Raw genomic sequence first — 7,802 nt, 5'->3', positions numbered from 1 at the left:
ACAGAGCCTCAAGCTGTCCCCCCTGGGTAGAGTGCTGTGGCATCACAGCTCACAGCAACCTCCAACTCCTGGGCTCAAGTGAGTCTCCTGCCTCACCCTCCCAAGTAGTTGGGACCACAGGTGCCTGCCACAATGCCCGGCTACAATCACTCACACTTTCATATGAAGATAGATCACAACTATGGCCCAGGATGAAGGGGGGGATGGGAGGGGAGGGGGAATGTTAGATGGAGGGTGGGTGAATGGTGGGACCACACCTATGATGCATATTGCAAGGGTACATGTCAGATCTATTAAGTACACAGTATAAATGTCTTAACACAATAATTAAGTAAATGAGGTGAGGGATATATTAACTAGTGTGATGTAAGCATTCCAAATTATATATCAAATCAGCACACTGTACCCCATAAATGTATTAATGGATACATGATCTATGTGTTTATGATTTAGTTTAAAAAATCAAGAAAATATATATATGCATTAACTTCAAAATAATCCAACTGGGAGCTAGGGATTATATATGAAACAAAATTGATTATATATTCATTCTTCAAGCTAAGTGATAATTACATGGTACTAGTTCTATTTTCTCTTCTTTCATATATGCACTATTGTAGAAAAATTTACACATTTTTAAAAGTAGCCTATGCTCACTGATTCCTCTTCAGTTTTGCAAAGTTCTGAAATGATTTCTAGCCACAAAGTCCATCAGACACTCCTCCATCTTCACCGTCTGTGCCCTCTCTGAGGCACCTGATGTTCTGGCGTCTGCTTCTTATTTCCTCTGCTTTCATTCATGTTTGCTATGCTCTCTCCCTGGATCTTTTCCTCTCTACCTAACTTCACAGTCTCACTTGAGGGCTCTACTCCCATTTTTCTCAAACATGACCCCTCTTCCAAACTTACACCTTAAATGATGCTATTTCTAGAGTTCCATATTCAAACCTCTTTCTTTCTTCTTATTCCTTCAAGAATAAGGATGAGAATAAGAATAAGAATGAGCTATGCCATTCTCTCCTGTAACTTCAACTACTTATCCACATGCAAACTTCTATCTCCAGCCCTGATCTCTGTGAACTCCAGTCCCAAATGCATTCTACCTGGATATACCACAGGAACCTTGAACAAATATTCAAAATTTAACTAATCCATCTTTAATTTTTACCTCAAAAAAACCTCTCCACTCTATCAAGGTTTTCACTATGCTCTTAATCATCCTAGTCAGAAACCAAGGAATCATTCATTCACCTTAGGGTTCCAAATCTCTCTAGCACCCAATATCTAAATTTGCCTCTTAAATATCAAATTTGCCTCTTAAATATTCCTCAAATCCATTTTCTGTAACTCTTAAATTCATAGTTCTGACTCTCTTCATTTCTCTACCAGACTTTATATTTTCCACAATAGGTTTCCTTACCACCATTCCAATCTTTCCTCTGATAGGTCCACTGTCCACACTGGCGCTTCAGTTATCTTTCTAAAATACAAACCTCATGGTACTAATACTCTATTTGAAATTTTTCAATGGTTGCCCCATAGTAAGAAAAAGTCTAAATTCTCTTTATGGTACCATGTACTTTAAGACTGGCCTCTCTCGCCAATTGCAAATATTCTGGGATCCAGTCATTCAGAACTACCCAGGTTCCCCAAATACAAAACACTCATTCTTACATCTATCCTTTGCTCATGTTGTGCCATTTGCCTAGAATGACTTTCCTCACCCTCTCCCCAGTGAAAGCTTATTTGTCTTAACACAAATCAAAAGTCACACATACTGAAGACCTCCCCTGACTGCATCAGAGTCAGGATCTCTCTAATAAATGGTAGTGAGAATGGCATCAGTGCTTGAGATCACGACTTACATCAGGACTCATGAGTCACATGAGCTCAAATCCCAGGTTCATACTTTACAAACTATGTCTTTCTAAACCTGTTTCTTCATCTCTAAATAACAGTAACTTAATCATACAATTGTTCTGAGGATTACCTAAGGAGCTGCATGCAAAATACTCTGCACAATGCCTGATACAGTGTATTTAATAATGTTATTGTTATATGACTATTTTATTTCCACTCTGGGCCCCTCCAACAACTTCCACATGTCTCCGTCACACTAATGTGATGACACAGCTGTTTGCCCATGCAGAACACAGACTATTTTCAATTCATCCATTTATTCCGACCACATGGCATAATGCCTGGCATACAGTTAAGTACTTAACAAATTGTGAATAAGTAAGGTATTTCAACCCTATATTGCATAACATAAAGCCTCACTTTTTTTCTACTGGTCTTACTACTAACTCTACTTTCCATCTCTTTCTTGTACAAAATTGCTTCTTTAAGTTAAATTTACAACTTCATTTTAATTGAGATAAAAAGAATTTTATAAGGTTTTCGGTCTTTTTGTTTGTTTCTAAACATACACACAAACACACACACAAATAAGCCCACAGTACTATCAACAAATTACTCCATAAAACAGCAAACATCTAGGATGGTTACCTACCTACTAGAAAATTTTAAAGGGTAGTCAAGAAAGGTTTTCTAAATCTGTGTCACCTTCCTTACTGTCTGGCCTTGGGTTAACACTAGGGACTAAGGTGCCTTCCAGAACGCAAAAACTACAAATCATAGCATAGTATTTTTCATTCTATAAACATGCCCCTGAGAAATTCTGAAAAACACTGGAACAATCGAAGAAGATTATTACTACATAGTATTAAAAAATAAAAGTCTATACTTTAAAAGCTACTAGTAATTTAAGGTGGAACTAATCTTCAAAATACAATCAAAATCCGTGTAGGCAGTGTTCAGGTTGGTGGGGGGGGCTCATTTCACAACCTTGAACCTCAATAAATAAAACACAAAAATGCAAAATGGTTAAAAAAATAAATAAAAGATACCAGCATATAATAGCAATGATATCTTTTCTCTTTCACACTTAACCTTTAAACATAACTGCCCTTTGAATAATTACTAATTGATGGGTTTAATATGCAAACGCCTTTGAGCTACTTTAAACATAACTACCTAGAAATGAACAAATAGGGAAAGAAAAAAAAGCCTGTTAAAATACGGCTTCTCGGATTTTACATTATACGTGACATACATACGGTTCTGCACCAAGAGGCAGCAACCTGGGAGGGTCAGAGGAGCCGGAGGCCCGAGGCCCTGCAGCTTGGGCAGCTGCTCATCCCAGAGACTACGCTGGGCGGTAGCCCAGCCTGGGTGGAGCTGAGCACTGCAGCCGGGGTGGGCCAGACCACAAGGCGGGAAGCCGAGTCTCACCTCCACTTCCCTTTTCCAGCGCAAACAGCCCCCTTCGGCGACCACCCCAAAGCCCCCTCAAGACAAAGAGAGATTTTCTCTCTCCCGGTCCGCTCAAAGTTTATCGGTCTTTACCAGCGGCGGGGGCCGCCGGGCTTTGTAGTTCCCCTGGTCCGAGCCACCCCACTGAGGCCGCGAGCCCCAGGAGCCTCAGAACTACAATCCCCATGATGCTCCGCGAGCCGCCGCGTTCGCTCCTCTCTCCCTCCCACTCAGGGCGGCCCGCGCCCGGGAAACCCCTCCGCGCACTGAACCAACTTGAGCACCTCGCCACCTGCTGTCCCGCTGGCGCCCTTCTCTCTTGGATTCATTACCTAATTGCCGAGTGCCGCAGGTCAACTCACGGTTGGCGATGCGGTCCAGGTGGGGTAGGGGGTGGGACGCCGGCCGCCGGCCGCCGCCGCGGAGTCCGTTAGTTCGCGACGTGCGTGAAGAGGCGGTGGCGTAGGGTTGCCATGGCAGCCGCGGGCCGCGCGGTGGGGGTGTCGCGGGAGGGCTCGGAGTCAGCTCCAGGAGGAGCCTGGGAAGCCCGCCCGAGTGCGGGGGATGGGAGGCGCGAGGGCGCGCCGTGGGAGAGGAGAGGAGAGTGACATTGAGGACTGGCGGCTGACGCCTCTGCTCGTGCCTGCTGAGCCCTGCCTCGGTTGCGTCCAGTCCTCGCAGCACGGCGCGTTTATGCCGATGGTAGTCGGAGAGGACGCCTGTGACGTCCGGTCCAGCCGCCTTCCCCGCCGCCAGTCCGCGCATCCCCGGCTGAAATGTGCAGAACCTGCCTACACCGCCTATGTGTGTTTCCCCACTTACATCGAATTTTCAGTCTTTCACGCCTCTTTTCTGCCATTCTCTGGGGATTGGGATAGAAAGGAATTATTCAATAAGATGAAGTGCATATGACCTTGATTGATCATTGATTGACTATTCAGGAGGTTTTAGAACTTGTAAAGTGGGATTGATTTCCATTGAATTTGGGCCTATACTATTTCTTAGGCAATCGTTTGCTGACTCTCCAGGGTCGTCTCAGAGAGGCAGTATAGTACACACAGGTTAAAAGCATGTGGGTCAAAAAACGGTCCTGCTCCTGTGCCTGGTAGCTGATGACCAGGAGCAGTTACCGACCTGCTCTGATCCTCTTTGTTTAATCTGCAAAATGGAGGTATCTGTCTCACAGCTCTTGTGAGAAATAAGCAAGCTAATACTGTAAAGCAAAGCCTGTCATTTAAAAGTAGCTGTGAAATATTATTTAATCCATCATGATGAAAGTCAGAATGGTGGTGGGTTTACCCTGGGGGAAAGGTCTGACCGAGGAGGGATTTTCTGTATGATGAAAAAGCTGTTGCCGAAGGTTTAGGTTACTGAAGTATGTGCATTTGTCACTCATGTACCAACACTTAAGATCTGTGCATTTCACTGCATGTAAATTTGTCTCAAAAAGGAACATTAAAATATTGTTATTAGGGCTGTAGACGCTAATAAAATCACAGAGATAGTCTAGGCCCAATCTCCAGATATTAACAGATGATAAAGAAACTGAGGCCTAGAGATTTAGTTTAATAGAAAAAAAAAAGTGGGGAGGGGAGTGAATTTCTGGCCCTGTAATTTTCAATTTGTCAATTTCTTGAGCCATTGCAGTTGAAAATAGCAAGCAACTATGTGTGTAATCCAGTTGGATCACCCTGTCCCTTATCCACCTTTTGTCATAGCTGAAGGCCAGTGTCCTCTCAATTGCACAGCTCCAGGGGGTTTACAATCTCACCTCCATTTCTAGCTCTGAATTCCTGCTTTCTCTGGGGACACAGACTGTGCCACATCACATCTCCTACTGACACAAATATGGAAATCAATCCCTTCAAGTTGTTTATATAGGAGATACTTCCGAAGGTTTGGAGCAAATGAGGAGTTTTAATGAAGGATGCAAAAAACATAAAATTAAAAATCCCTGCTCTTAAAATTCCTCCACTTCCCCCTCCCCATGGTATTTTTATCCACTGACACTCATCCCTTCAGCATAAGCTGCAACTTCCCACTATCCACCATCTCTCTTGGCCTGTTTCTCCCCTCTTTCCTCTCTTTTACAGTATTTTTAGTTGTCTCCATCTCCTAATATGTACCTTCATGGCTACCTACCATTTCTAAACTGTTTATCAAAGTATTTTCCTACACAAAGAAAGTAACTTTCCCCAAGAGGAACTCAGGTGACATTTATTAAAATAATAGTGTGCACCCCAATATATATCTTCATATTCTGTTTGATTCAATCCGTAGTGTAATTAGTAAATATTAAGCAGCTTATGTACATGACCCATTACCTTCTTAGTGGGCTCAGTTATGAAAACCATTTTCTTACATCCATAATAATGGCATACTCAGTATAAATGAGGAAGCAAATGACAATAGCTGGTATCTGTTGTCTAAGAGAAAGAAAGAAAGCAAAGTCTACATAACTATAGCTTATATTGTACAGAAAAAATGACAACATTTAAACCATAAAGTCCGGAACAAGATCTGAATATTAAGCCACCTAACGTCCTTATAGGGGCACACCTGGACCTATCAACTGTAGGAATTTGGTCACACCTCTGCATATGTAATGAGCATTTAAATAGATTCTCCTTTACTCCTGGAGTAGATGATACTGATCTGCTACCAGCTGAACACATGTTTTTGTAGTAGAGATGATAGGTTCACCTGATCCATCCATCCCTCATCTGGTTTCCCTTGTGACCAGTCACTTGTCTTAGCAAGGCAGCTGGCCTGGGTTGTAGTGCAGCCTGCAGCTCTGAAGAAGTCTCCAAAGGCAAGGTCCCAATGCATAGTGCTTCTTGTTTTGAAGACAGAATCCCAGAGAATCAGCTCAGCAAGACAAGCCACTTGAGAACAGATGACAGCAGCACAAACAGCTGATTTGCAGGGAGCTGGGTGAGCAGTCACCCAAAGGAAGGCTGGGAACCACTGAAGCGCAGCCTTAAAACACCTCTTGTGGCTTTTGTGGACAACTGGGAGGGAACAGGGACCGAAGATAAACTGTAGTTTACTATTTTCTCTGTCTACTTTAGACCTGTTGAAGTGATAAATATACTGCACAAATCCAAAAGATGAAGCTAAAGGTGGTAACAGATTAGTCCATATAGGCAGTGTGGTAAGGAGCCTCCACTCTCATTAAAGAGACTTGATGCATCTAGTTCAAAGCCAGAGGTATCTCCTCAGTTCTCAGTCTTCTTAGCCACTGTAGAGTTTGGCTTTGCTGACCACTCTTCCTGGTGGTCTATGACTGGTTCTCTCCAGAGCTTTGTGACCAGACTGTTTCACTGTTACTCACCAGCTCTTCTACCTGCTCCTTAACTGTAGGAACTGTTCCCAAGGTTCAATCTCTACACCCTCTCCATCCCCAGGCTGCCACTCTCAGCTCTGGTGACCTCAGATTTCTTACCTCCACATTCCAGTACTGCACCCTGCGCACCTTGCACTTCCTCGTCTTGTTCTGTTGTTTCTGTTGGCCTTTTCACCCGAGATGCCACCCCCAGTCTTCATCTAAATTCTACCTCTTCTGCAAAAATTAATATGAAACCTCTATGTGAAATGTTTCCAGATCATTCCTGCCCACAATTATTATCACCCTGCTGTGTACTCACAGTATTTTCTGCCTGGATCACCCACTTGACAAGTAACCATACTGCCGAGGTGCAGCTCATCTGCTGTTTACTTACTAGGTTTCCTCTTTACTCCTCAGTATATTTTGAGCTCCTCCATTTCTTGGTATTCCCCAAAACAGCCTCGTAATACCTTACATACAATAAGGGTACAATAAATAATTTTGATTAGTGGTTTCCTACTTTTCTCCTTAGCAAAGCTGACTATATCTGGTAGCTTTTCCCCTTGGAGTACCATACAGGACATTTGCAGCCTCTCAATGTTAATATCCGTGAAGCCTGTGGCAGTGTGGGCCCCCATGGGTATTCAGTGGATAGGGTTCCTTGAGAAGAAGCTCCTTTAAGTCACTATTGCTGTGGAAGAAGTTCAGGAGGTAAGCAGCAATGAATTCCAATGTTCGGTCCGTACTACCAGGGAAGATCTCCTATAGCAGTTTTCCTTGTTGGTCACAGCCTATTAGTATATCATGAAATTAATGTGGCAGATCCCTTCTATCTGTGTAATATTTCAGATGTGATAAGGCAGGGTAGTGGTAGTGTAGGGTAGAATACCATACACCAGAATGCAACAGAAGATTAGATTCTGAGGGTATGCTCACAGTTAAAGTATTTTGTGGCCATTACTGAGCTGTTGTCTTTCAGCTTCAAACCTAACTCCTGTTCTCAGCTTTGTGCTAGAAGGGCTAGAACTGTGCAAACCACATTTTTCCCTTGCCATCTGGCCCCTGGGAGTACTAGAGGAAGAACACAAGTCTGGAGGAGAGGAAAGCAACTTGCTCCTTCTGTTGGTCTACTGTACTTGAAAACATCACCCTGGCAATG

The 7,802-nt window shown here is 43.3% G+C and overlaps 1 protein-coding gene across 2 annotated transcripts in view; it reads right to left on the bottom strand.

The window, feature by feature from the left end:
• The window catches only part of KATNAL1 (katanin catalytic subunit A1 like 1), a 130,837-nt gene extending 127,150 nt beyond the window's left edge, over positions 1-3,687 (bottom strand). The window contains exon 1 of one of the 2 annotated variants that reach the window (XM_023517752.1): positions 3,648-3,687. The gene's annotated coding sequence lies outside the window, so the exon portion shown is untranslated. Of the gene's footprint in view, positions 1-3,294; positions 3,600-3,647 lie in introns of those variants that run through there. The other variant, XM_003797607.3, reaches the window with a different exon arrangement.
• Between the last annotated feature and the right edge of the window lie 4,115 nt (positions 3,688-7,802).

This window comes from Otolemur garnettii, unplaced genomic scaffold (assembly GCF_000181295.1).
Source record: "Otolemur garnettii isolate 467f Iridium unplaced genomic scaffold, OtoGar3 scaffold00120, whole genome shotgun sequence".
NCBI lineage: Eukaryota > Metazoa > Chordata > Mammalia > Primates > Galagidae > Otolemur > Otolemur garnettii.
This window is presented reverse-complemented; position numbering and strand designations above follow the sequence as displayed.